The sequence below is a fragment of the Colobus angolensis genome, unplaced genomic scaffold (assembly GCF_000951035.1).
Source record: "Colobus angolensis palliatus isolate OR3802 unplaced genomic scaffold, Cang.pa_1.0 Scaffold112, whole genome shotgun sequence".
NCBI lineage: Eukaryota > Metazoa > Chordata > Mammalia > Primates > Cercopithecidae > Colobus > Colobus angolensis.
Genome location: NW_012112253.1, coordinates 6,574,262 through 6,592,137, shown reverse-complemented (window position 1 = coordinate 6,592,137; position 17,876 = coordinate 6,574,262). Strand labels below are relative to the sequence as shown.

Genomic DNA, 17,876 nt, shown 5'->3' with positions numbered 1-17,876 from the left:
CTAAATTACAAAATGCCTGATATATGCCCTCCTTCAACAAACCTTGCAGCGGCTCCAGAGAAACATGTACTGTTCAAGGCCCTGGAGATGAAGCAGACAGCAAAACATTTCCCAGATGCCAACCTGATTACGGAGTACATCAGTATTGTTGAGATGCCTCTAAATTCTCCCTTTCTCTTACTTCAAACCTACTGTCTTGGGATCTCTCTAGTGAAACCTAGGGGTCTATGTGGAGCAGGCATGAACCATAGATACAAATACGGTAAGAAGACAGTTTCTCTCCTCTAGGCATTCCCAGTGTGGGAGAACCATATGCATATAATTCACTTCAGGAATGTGTTAAGACCTTTCATAGAGACACAAACCAAGCATTCTGTAGTTATATTCAGAAATATTTGAAATTTGCCTAGAGAAGTTAAAGAATAAGCAACTCATTTGTTTTATATGAGGATAAATTGAGACACAGGATGTGAAAACATTTATTAATTGCATAATTGATATGAACATGTAAATATATTTTTGCTTAGTAATGTATTTGAATATATATTAACAGATATATCTGATTTTCTAATATCAGATGTATCTTAAATACAGCCAAGTGTGTTTCAAATTCCCATTATTTGAAAGGATTAAAAAATAAGCTCCAAGTTGTTCAACAAATCAAATAATTTTTATATTCTGAAACTGATAGGCCACTGCATTAAAACATTTTTGATAAGTATAATTACATTTTCTCTGATCTTTTAGTATTCCCTTGCTTGGGGATATGTGTGTGTGTGTGTGTATGTGTGTGTGTGTCTGTGTGTGTCTGTGTGTGTGTGTGTGTTTGTGTGTGTGTGTTTGTGTTTGTGTGTGTGTGTGTGTGTTTGTGTGTGTCTGTGTATGTGTGTGTGTGTGTTTCTGGCTTCCTTCTTTATTAAAAATCCTCATTCTTAATGTTTGTTTGCCCAATGTATGTAAACAAAAACTCTCTGGTTAAGCCCAATTAATACAATGTAGATTAACATTCATTACTCACAAATTAAAATTATTTTTCTTTCATTTCTTACTAATAGGTCAGAAAAGCACCATTTAATCTTTTTAAACTCTTAAGTTCGCATTTCACTTGGTTTTTCATGCTAGTCTGTAATGAGTAATCTTTGTACTACAGAATGGAGGGATTCTGGAGTAAGATCCTCCAACTATTCTCCATTCCCTTAGATGCTATGGACATTTGAGTAGCCTTTTGTGCACCCCAGCAGAGGTTTTGACTCACTCCTCACTCACAGCACCATCTGAAAAACAGCAACAAAACCATAAGCACAGAGAGGTTTGACTTCTAATGCTACTGCTGAGTATTATCCTTACCCTTGGAATGTTCATTTTGACATTTTTATCCCTAAGTCATTCACTACTAATGTAAACATGAGAGCTCGTTAAAACAGTTCCCTGAGCTGCCCTGCTGGAAACTTCTTTCAGGCTGGAGAAGTCATCTCACTGCACCTTTTTCTGAGCCCTGTTTTGGTCTCTGAGACTCACTACAGCCTGACGTCTTACTACAAGCAGTACATTTCGATATGAAGTCTCATCAAATGCTTTTCTTTGATGGGGTACAGAATCCAGCATGTTTCCTGGCTGAGAATGCTATAATATCTGCAGGGAACTTTCACAAGTTCGTTAGGCAAGACCTTCCCCATAAATCTGGCAGCTAGCTTTTCAAGGTGCTCTTTAGCTAAAACCTACTGCAAACATGTCGAGTACTTCTTTTCACACCTGATTTCTTTTCAGAGTCCATGAACTCAGCAACTGGTGAAGCCACACTTGAAAAATAATTTAATGTCACTCTTCAGTTGGTTGTCAGTTACAAGGCCTGAAATTCTTCCGGGGGCATCTCAAGATGCCTCACTCTGATTCATTGTCAAGAGGCATTATGGGTACCTGAAAGACTGAGTTTGGAGAAAAGGCTGTCTTGAGGCTCAATTCTGGCTTTGCCACTGGAGACTCTGAGGGAGTTATTTAACCCCAGCAGCTCAGTTGTTCTCATATATATATATATGAGATTATATATATGATATATATATGGGATATGTATGAGATATATATGATATATATGTAACATAGATATATGATAGTACATGCTATATAATATATATATGATAGTACACGCTATAGTTAATGTAGATCTAGGATTATTGTGATGACTAAAATTATGCATAAAAAACCCAGCAGTAGTAGGTCCTTCATTAAAAAATACAAAACACAAATCTATTAAGTAAACTTTTTATAGGAATTTGCTTTTTAAATCAGCACACCTACAGTCAGTTGTTTTGCTTTACCTTCTGTCAGCATGAGGCTTTTGGAAATGTCCCTAAAGAGCCTCTTTTCTCCTTCTATTACCTTAAAGTTTGAAGTGATAGAAAGTTTTCATTGAGAAAAGTAGGATCAGGTTCTCAGGATGGCAATGGTTTCTACCAATCAGACCTGAAATGTATACAAGTGACACAAAAAGGACTCTCATTTTGCATAATTAATTGCTCTCTATTTTAAACCTAGACTCCGTGTCCAGCTTTCTTTCATTTTACACACCACTCCCTTCTTTCCAGCCATCTTTCAGTATACTAAGAATAGTCATACCCTAAACCTAAACTGAACCGGCCTTGGATTTTTTTCTTTGCACTCTACAGTCTTTTCACTGCTCTAATTCTCTATCATGCCAGAATGTTATAAAGAAGGCGTTTGTTTATTTGAACTAAGTCAATGACCTTTTCGAGCATTCTCATCATGAGTTACATATTACGTAGGGTACCTTCTGTGCATAATGAACAAATAGGATCAAATTCCAGGACTTATGGGATAAAACTAAATTTCCACTCAGGTTGTTAACTTTTTAAGGAGATGCTCTGCAGAACAGATAATGTTGACCTGATACTATGGAGACACATCATAACAGGGTAGCATTTTGCCACAATGGTGATGTGTGAACTTCAGAAGATCTGGATTCTGAGTTTGGACACACTGCCAAGAATGTGTATTTCTTTTTAAAGCATCCAGATGTTTTACGTCTGTAGAGCTGGGCTTTTGGAAGTTGTTTATTTGTTGGTTTATATCAGGACGAGAAAGAGTACATTGCCTTCTGGAATCTCATTCAAGTCATTTCCAGAGTCTGAGAAACACACCACACCTTCAAATACCTATTCTCGATTCTTTAAATGTTTTGTGTTGGACTTTTGTTGATGGTATCAAAGCTAGATTTATTTTAAAACAAACACACATTTTATTTTAAGCAAAGTCAAAATGTTAAATGCCATTGCATACAAATTAGGGAATGGAATGGAGGACTGGAGGGATTATTAGAAACTGACTTTTTATGACCTTGATATTTCCCCACAAACACCAAAGGGAAACCAACCAGGAACTTTATGTCCTTCGGCCTCTGTGTGCCTAAATATGTCATGTGTTAGAGCTGCCTCTGTCATCTGTATACAGCTGCCTCTGTACGCAGATTCCATGATGACCATCAGTGATGGAGACTGGATTATTGAGGTGCAAACTTATTAACTTTTGATTCATTTTTACTATCATCTATCTAAAAGAGGTAAAGCACAGAGGATTTGGCTTCCATGGAAAGATCATGAACCACTTCACTCAGCTACCTTACTTCTGGAGAGATTTGACTAGCTTTAGGTTATAAATAGAGAAATTTAGTATTTCCATGTGGCAATTCATGTCCCTTAAAAGCAGAGATTTTTGACTTTGTTGACTGCTGTGTTCACAGTGCCTAGAAAAACACAGCCCATGCCTGTTGCACCTAATGTATCTGCTCAACGAATGACTAAATGCTTCAGACCAGTATTATGAATTGCCTCCATTTTGAGCATGAAAATCAGATCCAGATTATCCAGATCACAAATTTTGTTGTTGTCTGTTTGTGTGTTAAGACGAAAAATAGACTTCCCCACAATGGTGAGTGAATTGTTCATAGAAATAGTTTGATTACAACGAGGAAGAGTTCTGTACTTGAAACTTGGTGGCAGTGGTGAAGATGTCTCTCTCTCTCTCTATGATGAGATCCCTGAGAGATACCATGAATTGGTATCCGCCTTCTTATGTATATTGGGATCTATTCACACATTCAGAGTAGGCAATCTCCCAAAACGTTTTAAGCTTTTATGTGTTTCTGCTAGCTTTTGGGATGGAGTCTTGCTCTGTCACCTGGGCTGGAGTGCAGTAGTGGTGCAATCTCGGCTCACTGTAACTTCCAGCTCCCGGATTCAAGCGATCCTCCTGCCTCAGCCTCCCAAGTAGGTGGGATTACAGACGTGTGCCACCAGGCTCAACTAATTTTTGTATTTTTAGTAGAGACAGGGTTTCTCCATGTTGCTCAGGCTGATCTCGAACTCCTGACCTCAGATGATCTGCTCCCAAGGTGCTGGGATTACAGGCATGTGCCACTGCACTCGGCCACATTTTAAGCTTTTAAATGCTTTGATTCATTATTTAGTCCATGGGTTGTCCAGCGAACAGAGCAGAGTTTGGTTCAATTATTTTGGGGTAGGAAGTAGAAGGCGCAGGAATTCTTTATTGGTAGTGACTTCTATTTTGTATTATTAAGTAAAACTTATAATTTGTAGTTAGAATAATAACTACTACCAGTACTGTTATAAAAACAACTACCAATTATTGAGAGTTATGTACCAGGTACTATGGCTTCACAAAGCTGTATGGGACGGGTAGTATTCTTTTGGTTCTACAAAACAGGGAACTGTAACTCAAAGACTTCCACAAGAACGTAGAGCTACATAGATAGAGTTGGGATTTTAACCCAGATATGCTAGATACATGGTTTCCATAATTCTGGTTAACAAATCTTAAGTCCTGCTTTTCATTTTTGTGAATAAGTCGTCAAGCATAAGAAGTTATGCAAGCCTTAATGAACTACGTTAATCTTCTCACAGGCTTCCAGAAAACAAAATAACAGAAGTGCACAGGTTACCTTAAAGGTGCACTGTTTACATCCCAGACTAAATCAGTGCTCATACAGCTGCTGAGAAAACCACATGAGAGCTTGAAACAGAAAGGAGGGATCTCTAATGCTACACTGTACTTAAGTTTAATACCAAATTAAGTTTTTTGTTTGTGTCTTTTTCAACCAATGATATACTTGAAGGCATGCAGTTTCCTAGGGAAACAATAATTCAAGAACTTCCAAAGTTATGCTTAGGTAATGTGTAAAGAAGACTAACAAAGAAGAGATATAACTAGAAGAGATTTTAAGAATCACTCAGCTAATCTTCTTATTTTGTGCCCTATTTGTACCAAGAGACAGGGAGGGAAATAATGTGGTAACTATCTTGTACAGAATAACATTATATAAGCAGTAGACACATTTAGGAGAGGATTAAAAAAGAAATCTAAGGCGTTCCTGAGTGGTACTTCACTTAGTGCCACTTTATTTTGTGCTGTCAACAATGTTGTGTAGCTAAGTTTGGCTCTCTTTAATTATTTATACACACACGCATACACACACACACACACACACACACACATATATATATATATGAGTCAGCCACTTTCCCCATGAAAATTAAATGAGATAATGCATGTAAAAGTATTATCTAAACCATAATGTGCCATACAAGTATTAGATATTGTGAGGGCCCAGGAATTTATACGAACTCTCCAGCCTTCTATAAACAGGTTACAAGCCAGTGATATAAGGCTGCTAGAACTACCGTGCAGGGCATTTGTTACATCATCAAAGAAAAAAAAAATAGGTGGAGGAAGGATGAAGAGCTAATCGGTGAAAATTTTTCTAGACGATTTCACTTCTATTACTCTGAACTATTGTGTAATAAATCTTTTACTGGCTTCTGGCTTTCCATGACCTGGAAGTCAAGCTTCCAGCAGACTGGAGTTGAAACTGGTAGCAGAGAAGAAGGAAAAGTTCCTCTCTCCTCTAAAGGATGTTGTCATTGGGAGGATCTTGGCATAAGAAGCACTTTTTTGACCTTGAGGCTACCTGAAGGGTTTCCTTAATCTAACTGTGCCCAATTACTAGCAGTTTTCACAGCAGTATGTTTCAGCAGCTTCTCAAAGAATATAAGCAGACAGTAAAAAGAGAGGGGCCAGGATGGATTTCAGCGGTTCATCATGAATAAGACAGGCTTCTGGTGATCAGCAAAGGAAGAGCCTGGTTTCCATAAATCAGAGGGGTAGTTAGCAAGGGTGAGTTGGGACTTAAGGGAACTTTGCATTGAAAGCCCAAAGACTTGTACTTGTGCCTTAATTATACAACTTAGGTCCCCAAAGAAGGGTGCGACTTAGAGTAGGTGAGGCTGTTCTGTCAGCTGATCAGAGAAGAAAGCGTTTCTTATAGGCATAAGTAACTGAGCTTGGGTGAAGACGAAAGTATATACTCCTTTTGGGTTTCCCATTGCTCAGCAGAGCAAAGGTTGTGTTGGTATTTAGCTGTCTGAAGATGTAAAGTTGTGTCTTCTATCCTGGTGGAATATTAACAATCCCTGAACCTCTCCTAATCAAGATGTCATGTGTACCCTCACATCAGACTAATTGAACTCAACAGGTTGGTGGGTGAAACTTGGACATCTATTTTGTTTTTGATTTTATTTTTAAGTTTTCCAAGTGATTCCAATTGCAGTCAAGCTTAAGAACCATTTACTAAAAAGTTTTAAGATGGAAATTTGCAAAGGGCTGCTATTCAAATCACTGTTCCTATAGCTACATAGCTGTTTATGATCTAAGATGACACCTGGATAAGTGTCAAAGGTCAATTATTAAGAGGGCCTGGCAGTGAAAACTGATACCATCCAGGTGGGCCTTCTAAGATAACTTGCTATGAAGCTTCGTATTCGTTTCCACATTAGGAATGCAGAGGCAACATATTAGGAGGAAGCTGGCATGGTATGATTCACAGAGCACATGCTGTAGGCTCTATTTCTTTACAGTGCACAAAGGAGCCTCAGGACAAGGCCTTCCCCACTCCTCCAAAAGCCCACGTATCAGACTAGGGGGATACTTCCTTTTGAAATTAGCCAGCTTGTCTCTGTCATTGACTGTTGCAAATAACTACTGAATTGATATAAAGTTCATTGATGTTCCTTGTTGGGTTCAAGATTATAAATTTTTCTGCCAGACTGTCATTGGGAGTAGACTGGAAAGCTGGAGACAAAATTCCCATAGCTTTGGTAGACATAATGACATAACAAGTAGAGACTGGATAGTTCCAAAAAAAACTCAGGAACTTAAGAATGTTAATATAAGGTAATGAAGGCAAGGGATGTGTGTAAGGAAGCCTATTGAAGATTCCAACAATCTTGATTATAGTTTTGTTGCTTTTTTTTCATCTTTCTTTACCCCTTGTGCTAGCATCTCTGCCCAGTTCAAAAGATTATGAGAGAGACCAGCTAGAGCAGAACTGGGCAGAACCTGGAGTTTTGACCAATCACCAGGCGCTGATTTTTAAAAAGTTTGGACTTCTAGAGAAGTCCAAGGGTAGTTGACCGGTGAATAACTAAGCAACAATAAAAAATAGGACTCCAAGGCTGTCTAGCAACAGACATGGGTAGAGATGCAAGATGGAGGGCACCTGGTAAACACAGGAGATCACATGAATCTCCAGTCTTGAGCCTTAGAAATGGAAGAGCTGGCAGGACTCTAAGAAAACCTATTGTGGGGTGCTCAGAACAGGGGTGCTATACAGGAAAACAAGGCAATGGGTTGTACTTGGGCACGTGGGCAGGATGAAGCACATTAAACTGGACTAGGAGTTAAAGCCTTGTCCTGTGAAATCAACCTCGAGCCCAGCCTCGAGAAATGAGAAAAGAGTTTGTCCAAGGGCCAAGGGGACTTCACGCTTGACTGATGAACTGCTGGTCTACAGCTCCCTGAATTCCCCTTACCCGAGGTCAAGATGAGTTCCAGTCATGTCACGGCTGGACCTGTAGGTTGGGGTTAAGTGGTTCCAGCTTCTATATAGAGGCAGGAAGCCAAAAGGATCATTACCATAAGTATTTTATTTTCAAATTCACAATTCTACTTTCCTCCCTCAACTACAATTTTGTTATATGGACATGTTCTAAGAGTATGTGCAGAGGATAAAGATTAAATAAACTTTTCCAAGTAAAACACAGTTAAAGGCTACTGCACTGTGGCCAAAAGACTTTCTGTAAAGGTCAAAAGTACTTACTGTAGAGAGCAACCAAATGCATTTGATGTTCTTTTATGCTCTAGAATATCTAATACTACGTAGAACACATAATATACTTTAAGTGAGTGCATATCAATACATATAAGAAAATCATAGCTATGAGAGAGGTGTATAATTGATATGATATTTGAAATATCACTACTGTCCCCATTCTAGCTTATTTTAAAGTGTGCACTGATTTTAATTTTTTAAAGTTTCTGCAAAACTTTATTCTTATTTTCTCTCTTTAAAATTGTAAATCTTAAATATTTAGAAGATATCTTGCTGTCATATAATATCTGATATTCACACACATGCACATAGGTACACAAATACACACAAACAGACACTTCCAATGAGAAAACAACCCTGAAAAAGGAGTTTGGGGAGTGCTGTGTTAACCAACATATTGCTGAGTTAGCAACTAAATAACCAGCTACATACATCCCTTTTGTATCATCGAGTAGTGTGCATTCTTAAAGTGATAATGGAACTAAATTTGGAGAGAACAGGCCCTTAAGTTTCAATTTATTTGTTTCACAATCACAGCCTCAAACTGAAGGGAAAATTACGCTGCAGTTTGATAAATAAAGCACCATACATTCAAAAACAAAATGCAAAATGAAAACTTTTAGAACTTCAAATAATCAAGGATCTTAGATTAATTCCATCAGTGGTTGAGAGTTTTTTGTTGTTGTGAATTTGCCGGAGAATTTAGTATGAAAGCACTCTAACTAGTGTCTGATTATATCAGTGTCTCTATTTCCTTTTAGAACACACATCTGTTGTTGTGGGGGGTTTTTGGAGAGGAGAGTGTGGTTGTGGTTATTATGGAAATACGGCAAAACCAAATATTTTAAAGCAGATGAGAAGAAACCCACAAACAGTTGGCTCACAAATGTTGTAATGCTTTCCACACCCAGGCATAAAGCAAGCCGCAGCGGCAGCAGCAGCAGCGTTCCTGGTGGCCTCTGTTTTATCTGTTTCAAACACTGGGCTGCTCCTGTTAGTTAACTGACTGGAGATTGTTTTCTCCCTTTATCCCCTCTCTCTCTTTTTAATTGTTGTTACTCTGTTTTGCCTGAAAGCTGCAGTATCTCACTGTTCATTATTCCCTGTTCAGTCAAATCCTGTCCAAAATTAACTCATTGTGTGCTGGAGTTCTTCTCAAGCTCTCTTTTCTTATAAGATGCACAAAATAGACCTCACTGGAGCTCTTTTAAGAAGTTTGCATATCATACAGATAATTCTTCGAATTCACTCAAAGATGACTTTACTGGGCTGTATTTCTTTAGTATTTACAACTTCTAACTAGAAGTATTTCTAATTACTAATAAGAAATTGTTATGAAATTCTAAAGTTTCAACCATTTTAATCCTCTCTCTCTCTTTCTCTCTCCCTCCCTCTCTCTTATATAAACCTAGTTCTGCAGACCCTGTTTTGACTTTAGTTTCTCTTTTTTATTTTGATTGGAAAATTTTAAAAGAGTTTTCGAGTCTCCAAACTAAGGCTATAAGACAGAAAAAAAAAAAAGCCATCAGTCAATACAGCTGGGGAACTAGTTTCTCATATCAGCATGAAATTCCAAGGTATTCAACTTGAATTAAGTGCAGCCATCAGAAAAACCACAGAAATAGGAAAGTTGCTGTTGTAAATTAATGATTATTTGCTGTGTGCGTTAGAGTTGCTGTTTGTACCACATTTTATTGTGATGTTTTATTTTTATTCAGTGCAACAGTAATTGGGTCCTAAACATGATAAAGTATCTTAAAGGCTGCATTGGTAGCTGAGCTGCCTACAGCAGGTTTTTAACTCTAGTTAAAGAAGGTTAATCAAAGCTAATGAATCTGTTTTATCCATTGCCACCAGTTTTTTAAAAATGTGCCAGGAGGTGACTGAACTAAAATGCGAGTTGTTCAGCTGTGAACGCAAATACATTTTTAGCATAATGATTTTGCAAGCTTCTTGGATGGCCCCAGGTCCGTGGATGGCAGGTACCTGCAAGCTCTGTAGTTTTCTTACCTTTCTACCACTGCTCACTCTTCTGCCATTAAAAAATATGAGCCTTATGAAAATACAGGAGAGGGAATGCAATCCCACACTACAGCCTTCAGTGCGAGAATATCAAGAGACTGTTGCATTCAGAAGTTCAGAATAGCTCTGCTCTTTATAAAAGAATATGAGGAGCCCCCTAATAAGGCCAATTCATTAGAACAAGTGTTTGTTACTAAAACACACCACGCAGGACCACAGGGATCCGAGCCAGACAGCACGGCAATTAAAGTTGCCTCCCTTCCAAACGCAGGCGGCCCACCAACTCTCACCCACGAGTTCTGCTTTGTTTCCCTATTAGAAATGTGATTGAAGAATGCAAGTTCATAATTTGTTCATGAAGCAGAGGACAAGTAACTCTCTGGTTGCAACATCCTTTTATACACTTTAAATCGGAATTAAAAAAAAAAAATCAGGTTGCTTGTGTGTCCTTTCTAAAGGCACAGGAGGAGCAAAACCGTCTTACTCTGGGAATATACCTTGGTGCCCAGAAAACATTGCCTAGCTGCATTTGAAAAAACGCTCAGCGAGAGACCATCCTCCAAATATCTAAAATCACAGTGGTGGAGGGTTTTTAATGTTAATCCCAGCATTTACAGAACACACACACACACACACACACACACACACACACACACAGCCTGCAGTGACACCTTTCCCCTCCCCTTTGGTGCTCTGCGGAGCTTTGGAATGAGATTCATAGCGACTCAGGACTGTTGCTGGCAAGGAAAACCCCCTGCCTATGAGACAGAAAGAGGGGCGGGGAGGGCCATTGTGGCTTTCCCTCCTGCTCTCTTTTTAAATCCAAATAATATTTGTACTTTGGGGGGAGGGTGTGAAAAAGGGATCAAGATATGAAGCAAGGCAGAACCCAAAAAGCGAGGGGGAGAATAAAGCTCAAGGAGAGAGACTAGCTTTGGTCCGAGAAAGGGCCTACATCACAGGTTTCAAAAGCATCTTTTTTCAGTTTCACAAGCCACAACCCCCTTGATGAAAACTAGTTGCGAAATTCAGTGCCTGTTAGGCCTCAGCTAATTAGAAAAAATGGGCTTTTTTTTCTTTTCCTTTCTTTCTTTAGCACCTTTTCTTTCAAGCATTTAGTCTCAGGAGGGGTATCCAGGCTCTTGGCCGGGCTGTTTTGAAAACACGCCTTTGAATGCCTCTCCCTAATTCACGCCTTTTGTTTTTCAGCTTTTGTGTTTGCCAGTTTGACCATATAACGTTATACATCTGGTGTATAGCTTGTTGGGGGCTTTTTTCTCCCAGGGTTCCTATGCATTCCCTATAGGACCCTCCTGAGCTTCAATTTGAGCGATCGTGTAACATAAAGGGGGTAAAGGAGAGCCTAGGAGGCTAGGGAGTTGGGGGAAGGAGGGAGCAGGAGAGGGGAGGAGGCCTGGGGGAGACAGAGAGAGAAATGAGTGAAACATAAAAAAAAAAAAAAAGTTGAAAAGAATTCTTTTGCTCTCTTCTTTTCTTCTCACTGTTGCGACTGGACCCTGAGTCAGCCGGCGACAAGGCCTCGGTGGGAAAATGACGGGCCCACAGAATAGATAACTCATTGGAATTCTGGCAACATATTCGTAAATAAAACAAAAGTGGGGAGGCGGGCTGGGGGAGGGCGTGTGTTCCTGGGGAAGCGCGGAGCTGCACAGGGCAGGGCTAGGAGGACATTTCCAGGGCCGGCTCCCTGCCTTGCCTCTTGCAGGGGAAATATAAGATGGTCAAAGGAAAGGAATCCAACGGTTTTGCCCAGGCTTGTTTAGCAAAGCTCTTGCAGCTGGAGCTGTTTATTATTGCAGCTAGGAAGATGCTCTTCCAAACACACTTCCCAAGCTGATAGAGCAGAAATCATCTATCTTATTTCTTCAGAGCCTGCACAGTCTGTGACTCAGAAAGGGGTTTCTGTTAAAAGGGGAACATACTTGAGCATGGTTATTTTTTCCCCAGCTCCTCAAGAAGAGGCATCCCCTAGATTTAGTTTGCAGGTATCTTTCCCAACTCTTACCTCCCATGCACACTTTTGATGAAACAGCTTGGATACCGCTTCTTGGAATGATGATACTGATGTAAGTTTCCTGACGTAAAAGCTCCCAGTCTTCTAGTGGATTTTGTTGCTACTGGTGCTCACTGATGGGTAACCTTGTGGATGAGCTCTCATCTCAATTTCCCCATCTGCAAAATGGACATATCTTAATATCAAAGTCACAATTCTTAGTTTTCACATACCCGGATGGTTTCTCTTCTAATGAGTCTATTTCATATTTTTGTTTAATATACACACTGTGTGTGTGTGTGTGTGTGTGTGTATCTAAAACCCATTATAAAGTACATAAAACCCATTATAAAGATATAGTGTATATTTTGGTGGTTGCGATTTTTGTATGTCACCCAACTGCTCTAGAATAACTCTGCAAGCTTGATTTTGGCTGAAAGAAAAGCTAGAATAAATAGGAAGACAATATGTTTGTGGCGGTTGTTTAAAGCTAATACCAGCAGCTTTTTCTTTCCTTCACTGCTGAACAATTTCAAAAGCAATACTAGGCATGAAAGCAAAACAAACTCATTTCAGTGCAAGGCTTATGAGTTATTTGTGTTTCCCTGAATTTAAGGAGGGGGTGGATGAGTAGGAAATTTGTTTTAAATATAGAAATGGGGAAAATACAACAAACTCCACAGAATATCTTGGAAGGTTCTGCAGCTTGAAGTGCAGAGTTTATTACAGATGTGATGTAACTTGTGGGTATAATTTTCAAAAATAGCTGAAGAATACACTGTGAGAAATCTTACCAAAAATATCATTTTCCCCAATATATTTGTAACTCAGGTTACCAGCTGATTAACCCCTTGAAAAGAGTTTCTCTAGGTGGAAATCTATATCCCTGTCTGTTCTTAATCAATCCAGCCACATGACCAATAATGTGGATGCAAGGGTTAACACAATTAAATTAGCAAATGTTTGGAAGGAAATGGTAAAATTGGTTTTTAAAAAGATGTTTAACAAAGACATTTTGCTGTTCCAGTCAGACACATCATTATACAATAGGCTATTTTCAGGAATCTATTTTTTCCTAAATGTTAATCAGACCAGAAGAAAGCGCCTGTTAGTCCACATTGAGATATGCCGTAATTCCCTTGGAAAAGTAACTTACCTTAGGGAAATATTTTGCTTCACAGAAAAAGACTGTTTATTTACTCTGAATTCTTTCCCTTGCAAGGTTGTTGTCTGGTTTTTGTTTTTGTTTAAACTGGTCTCAGAACATGGAGAAGTAGGACCATCGTCAACTGAAACAAAAACAAAACAAAACAAGAAAACCATGGACTTGAGCTAAAATGCTTAAATGAATTGTTTAGCTTCAAAATGTAAAACTGTCCCAGCAAGAATGTCACAAAGTGTAAGCACAGAAGGATCTGTATTTTTCTGAAAACATTCTTTATATAACACCCAAAGAACACGAAAAGAACGAGCCACCCTTACTTATATTACAATGTCTGTATTTGTTATCTTTTCAAGTGTACTTAACAAGTTGATACCATTTTCTAAAAGGTTTTTTAGTTTGCGACTCCTAACTCATCCACCTGCTCTCCTAGATCACAACCGTAAGTCCAGAAAAAGGCGTGCTTTATGTTTCTGTGAAAACTGGCTTTATTTCTAGTTATAAGGAAGGCTGAACTTTTAGGCAAACTTGGTGCCAGGTAGCAGCAACAGGAGCAACGTGAAAAAGAAAAATGGCAGTTACCCACTTAAGAAAATAACATTCTGTTGATCGACAAACACCCTTTAAATTTTAGCTATTAACAGCTCTTACAGAAACAGGAACTGCCAATAACAAACTTGATTTCTAATGTCCCCAAGGTAATAATAATCCACTAATTTGACTATATCCCAGCTGGCCTATACAGCAGTTTCTATTTGTTTTTTTTTTTTGTTTTGGTTTTTTTTTTTTTTCATCAGGGAAGGCTTATCTTTCTTTGGGAAAAAAAAATGCTGGGGAGTGTGCTGTAAAGTTAAGAAAGAGTGTGGAGGGAAAACACATGGAAATTTAATGTGAAAGTTTCTTGTTGCAATAAAGCTGTTAGGTTTGGCATGTAGACTGTTATCAGATGGTTCCTTTGACATTACTTGAGCCTTTCAGTAAGTAAGACAAGCCTGAAGGATTAGGTTGTCAACTTCAGCCTGTCATCTTTGAGTGGAAAAAAAGAATTGCTTTTCTTTTTCTTCCTTTCTTTTTTTTTTTTTTTCAGGTTGCATCTTCCTTCACCAGCTTTGAGCTTTGGAGACCGCAGCAGAGGTAGTTAATAGAAGACAACCTCAGGCCCACATTGATCATGGAAATCTAGCTTTTAAAGATAACTGAGTCTACCAAGCTGTAAGGCTAATCACTCTGTGCAAGTATGAATTTATCTAAAGAGGATTTCATGTGGAACCCCCGGAGCCGGCCGCCAAACGGATGACTGCACACTTTAAGAAAGTTCGTGGGACTTCTCCCAATCAACTGTCAGGCCACATAAAGGGTCTGGAACACGCTGACTTAAGCAAACAATATTTAGCCATCTAAGGATACCATAAGGCCCAAGATTTTGCTTTGTTGGTGCTGACAGGAAATATTGATACGTATCAAGTAACACTCCTGATGCAAAAAGGGAGATGTGACTCCTTTCAGTACTATCTCTATTTAGGAAACTGTCTTGTGCTTTAAAAGAAAGCACAGGTGGGGGCAAGGACAATGTCAAATCCAGCACTTCACTGGGTACTTTTCCAGCTTTCCTGGGATCACAATTTCATGAAAATAGGAACTGAGCTAAAGTTGCCTCCTTTTTGGAAAAAAAAAAAAAAAAAAAACAAATGTATTGGAATTTGAATTTGCAAAATCTCAGAATGTCTAGCTGACAAGTGGACCCTGCCCATAACCCTAAAACTATTCTTTAAGTTTATTAACCCAGGAAACCTGTCACTGATTAGGTTTGGGTGCATTTCTCAGCTTTTACAATAGTCTGTATTAGAATTATCTGGTTATAGAGTCTAAAAAGTAAATAGAAATATGTGGCTATTAAGTCACAAATCCCCTAAACAGGACATATGAGTCAAAACTCGATTTTTTGTGAGAAATAATGTCTGTAATTCTACTGACTCGTCACTTTTAGACATTTACAGCTTTAATTACAGGGGAAAAATTGTAAGTCCTGTCTTGGAAAAATTTGATAGGGAACATTGGGCTGTTACCATAGAATAAAGGTTGGGTTGGAGGATTTAATTTAAAAAGGAAAAAGAAAGAACCCTATTTTATCAGAATACTGTAAACATTCTCCATCAGTAATGTTGTGCCTGAGGTGATATCCTTGAAGATGCTGGAGGTGGCGGTGTTAATGAAATACCCGTTGGCATTAAATAGCATTTCTAGAATCCTGATTGTAGTGCTAGAAAGGAAAGTGAATTTTGCAACAGCACAATAAACAAGGGGAACTGAGAAAAAAGAACCCGCTCGTTCTTTAAGGAAGATCGCTTCCAGTTAAACAAAGAAATTTAGGGTCGTCTGCTTTTCATGAAAATCACATACATATGGCCTTTGAAATTTGTCACTGAAGATGGTTTTGCTCTAAGGTAAAATTCACCACTTTATAGCTTTTCAGCTGCAAGTCTCTGGATTTTTTTTCTTCTCTCTTTTGGCCTGCAGCCCAATATGAATGTATGATCACTAGCACAATAGTTAAACATCTGAGTCTTTTTGAAGTGTCTTCAATGTTACAATGATGTGATGGTTGATTGCCTAGCAGTCAGTTTAGAAAAGACTGCATTCTGCCCCCTAGTGGTAGAGATTAAAGTTTAATGGCTGCTTCATAATATATAATGCCTTTTTACTCCCCCTCTTTTCCATACGTTAAGGATACAGAGCAGTGTGGGAATTACTGATGAGTTTTGTCATAATCAGTAAAGTGTATATTTTAAACAGGAAAATTTCTAGACTGAATGGACAGGTTTACGAGGCACAGGGTCATTTGATCTATGCTTTGTGTACTCTGCTCTACTTTGCCAAACAATATACATTACCACTATAAACAGACATTGTCCCTAACACAGGATTCCTCCTGGGAAAATTTTGGGACTTCTTAATAGAAGCTATTAACCAAAAAGGTCATGGTGTTGCCAAAATTATACACCACACACACACACACACACACACACACACACACACACACATATTCAAAGAAAGCATGATATATTGTCAGAACTTCACGTCTCTTTTCAGATGACCATTTTTTGTACAGGAGGCAATAAAAACAATTTGCACTAATCATACCACTTACTACTCCACAGGTCACATTCCCTTTGTGTTCAAGTTCAAAAAAACCACACACACCCAAGGTAAAGAAAGGGTTTGTGACGTCCACAAGATTTTGATGTGGGAAGCGTTGATCACGTATAGCTTTTTTTCAGCTGACAACAAAGTAGAAGACATTTGGTTGAGTTTTTATCCTGTCCTGGGTTCTTGCTTGTTTGTTTTTCATCTTTAGTGTAGAATTCATATATTGTATGCAGGCAAGCATTGGAAGGCACACAAAATCAAGCACCCATGATATAGGCATCATCCCATGAGTGTGTGTTTAGATCTTGCAGAAGTGAAACTCCATGTTGGAGGAAGACGGGACAGACTGAGGAGAAGGAGGAGGAGGAGGCGTCCATGGAGAGTGGACAGGCAGGACAGCTGGACCATGTGTAACGTGTCAGTTTGCTTCTGTGCCACTATTGTGTTGCTGATGTTGGAATGCACGGAAGGCGCTAGTTTATTGAATAAGGAGCCATGTAAATTCCAGCTGTCAACATGTGATCACTCCCTCGGACAAAGAGAGAGGTTTTCTCCTCACTCATATTTGATTTCTAGTCACAGCTACACATTTTCCGGAGCCCTCATTGCCACCAGGCTACATCTGAGTAGCCTTTGGCCAGCCTTCTCTTTTCAGACTGGTTTTGTAGGATTAGTACCTGGCTTGTAAGGGTGTGTTGGCTGGCATTCAAATGACACACAGTCAAAATTAGTTCAAAAAGAATGCTATGGTTGTAGTGATAACAAATAATCAACAGTATTTTTAAAGCAAAATGCTTGCTATTGTTTGATTTATTTCAGTATAAAAGGCAAATGCTTTACTCAAGAAGAATAGTCCAAAACAAAAATTCATATACTACCTAGCTTTTCTTATTGTGAGGCATGTCAACTGGGTTGTAACCATGCCAATCTATGCCTTTCTTTAAAAACTGCTCCAGGGAACCACAGGTCCACAGAGGGACAGAGAGGCGCTCACTTCTTATCTTGCTGTCTTGCTATCTAGCTCTGTACCTTCGCCATGTGGTTTGAGAGAGGCTGCTGACATTTCTGAGATTTTGAGTGGGGTTCTGGGAAGCTCTCTACAGACTGGAAGGGGAGGAGGAAGAGGAGACCGAGGAGCGGGAGGAGAGGAGAAAAGCATTTTCTGAGTAAGATCAACTCCAAAGCAGCTTGAGTCTCATGGGAGTTTAATTAGAGGAAAAAAATTCATCCTTGTTCACACAGGCAAAAATTATTCATATCTAGGAGATCTTGGATGCCAGTATTTTTTTTTTTTATAATGGAAAACATAGAACATTTTGTGGTGTGTGGCAAAA

The 17,876-nt window shown here is 38.9% G+C and overlaps 1 long non-coding RNA gene across 1 annotated transcript in view; it reads right to left on the bottom strand.

Annotated features, from left to right (window-relative positions):
- Positions 1-1,012: 1,012 nt before the first annotated feature.
- LOC105523176 overlaps positions 1,013-17,876 on the bottom strand; it is a 49,402-nt gene continuing 32,538 nt past the window's right edge. The window contains exons 2-4 of the long non-coding RNA XR_001003546.1: positions 13,390-13,522; positions 12,246-12,412; positions 1,013-1,274 (exon numbers count right to left, since the gene is read on the bottom strand). This is a non-coding gene — a long non-coding RNA (uncharacterized LOC105523176). The remainder of the gene's footprint in view (positions 1,275-12,245; positions 12,413-13,389; positions 13,523-17,876) is intronic.